At 35.2% G+C, this 2,105-nt stretch overlaps 1 protein-coding gene across 1 annotated transcript in view; it reads left to right on the top strand.

Annotated features, from left to right (window-relative positions):
* The first annotated feature begins 1,885 nt into the window (after positions 1 to 1,885).
* The window catches only part of PRKAA2 (protein kinase AMP-activated catalytic subunit alpha 2), a 47,667-nt gene continuing 47,447 nt past the window's right edge, over positions 1,886 to 2,105 (top strand). Inside the window, exon 1 of the mRNA XM_077760766.1 lies at positions 1,886 to 2,021. The gene's annotated coding sequence lies outside the window, so the exon portion shown is untranslated. The remainder of the gene's footprint in view (positions 2,022 to 2,105) is intronic.

The following is a 2,105-nucleotide window of genomic DNA, read 5'->3' as shown; positions in this document are numbered from 1 at the left end:
AGATGGGTGAGAGAACTTAAGGATCTACTTTGGTTGTAGGCGAGAAACCTGGAGACCCTAAACTTTAAAGAATAGGAGGAAACCATAAAGGAAGCCATCTGAGAGTTAGTAGGAGAACCAGAAGAGACAAGTGGCACCAAAAAAGGGAGAGTAATCAATGTTGTCTAATACAACAGAGATTACAGTAATCTGAGAACTGGAAAGCATACATGGCTTGATAATTAACAGGTCTTTTGTGACCCTTTTGTTTCAGTGGAGGAATGGAGGCAGAAGCCAGAATGCAGTGACTTTGCAAGGGTTAAAAGGGAGGAAGAACAGATAGTAAATGTAGACTGCTGTTTTGAGAAATTTTGATGAGACAGATATTGAGAACTAAATGAAGATACAGGGTAAATGGAAGATTGGGGGGCAGGATGGAATATTGATGAGCTAAGGAGAAGGAGCTATTAGAAAAGAAAAAGGTTGAGGGGCTCCTGGGTGACCCAGTTGGTTAAGCATCTGACTCTTGATTTCAGCTCAGGCTGTGATCTCACAGTTAGTGCATTGGAGCCCCACAGTGGGCTCGGCGCTGACAGTGGGGAGCCTGCTTGGAATTCTCTGTCTCTCTCTCTCTCTCTCTCTCAAAAGAACATGAAAAAACATTTTAAAAAAGAAAAGAAAAAGGTTGAGTATAAGGCGAGTGAAGAAAAGATAGGTTCAGGGCCACAAGTTGATGATACTGGCCGTAAATAGAAGGAGGGTGAAAACATCTGAGACTGGAGCAAAGAGATGTGGATATAATCAAGTCTCAAAGATAGAGGAAATTACTCCTAAGGACTTCATTTTTCCCAAAGAAATGAAAGGGGGATTTACTGAGAGGAGTCAAGCGTTAACTAAGTGTTTTGAGGAGAATGATCAGTGTTTAGAATAGTACTTCGAAGAAAAAGAAGGGGAGGCTGACAAATTTTTCTCCAATGAAGGGGTTTCATCTGAGCAGTATTTGGATACTACGGATGTGTTATATGAAAGGGAAGGACTATTGTTTAATTTAATGGAACATACGTGTATTTAGCATGTATTATGTACATAATACTGTGTTATTTCTTCTGGGAGATTTGGATGAATACTGACTGCCTTATTCAAGATGGGCGTGGGTATAAGCGAATAGCTCATGTCGTATGATTTGTGAAAACCACAAGTGTTTATAATAGCCTAAAATGTTAAATGATACATGAGCTTTATAAACATATTATGAGAGTTTGAAAGAAAGAGATCCCACTAAAAACAGGGAAATAGGAAGGCTCTATGGAAAAGACAGTGTGTGTGTAGTGTGTTGTGTGTGTGTGTGTGTGTGTATGTATATATATATAATATATATTTTATATATATAAATTTTATATATATATTTTATATATATATAATACATTTTATATATATATAAAATAAGGACTACATGTGTATTTTTGGATGAAATAGTAATGAAACCAGTTATAAGTTCTTAATTTATTACAGCAATTATTGTTATATTGTACAATGACTGGCATTAACTAGAAATGAAGAAATAAAGAGATTAACAAGACATAATGAATTCTGCTTTATCCAAAAGATGTTCCAAATTAGGCTTTTTTTTGTAGAAATCTAGAATTCAGTAATCCTTTCCACAAATATTTAAAGGACATCCCCATGTTAGGTACTGAGGATACAGAGAAGACTACAGTACAGATTCTTTCCTCAAGGAGTACAAACTCTAGTAGAAGAAATAGAAGTAAAGGAAACTGAAGGTCTGTGCAATAAAAGTGGTCTACATGAGTAAAGAAATTTGGGGTTACAGTGGAAGGAAACATGAATAAATGATTATGTTGCTATGACAGCAAGTTTTTTCCTTTTTTCTTTTCTTTAGTTGGAGAACATCAATTGACAGGCCATAAAGTGGCAGTTAAAATCTTAAATAGACAGAAGATTCGCAGTTTAGATGTTGTTGGAAAAATAAAACGAGAAATTCAAAATCTAAAACTCTTTCGCCATCCTCATATTATCAAACTGTAAGTATTTTTGTACCTGATAATGCAAAAGAGAAACTGTCCTGAAGAAATTCCTATGAATTTATAATTATTTATCTTTAGTTA

Source organism: Crocuta crocuta, unplaced genomic scaffold (genome assembly GCF_008692635.1).
Source record: "Crocuta crocuta isolate KB4526 unplaced genomic scaffold, BGI_CrCroc_1.0 scaffold559, whole genome shotgun sequence".
NCBI classification, from domain to species: domain Eukaryota; kingdom Metazoa; phylum Chordata; class Mammalia; order Carnivora; family Hyaenidae; genus Crocuta; species Crocuta crocuta.
The sequence above is the reverse complement of the archived record's forward strand: the minus strand, read 5'-3'. Positions and strand labels throughout refer to the sequence as shown.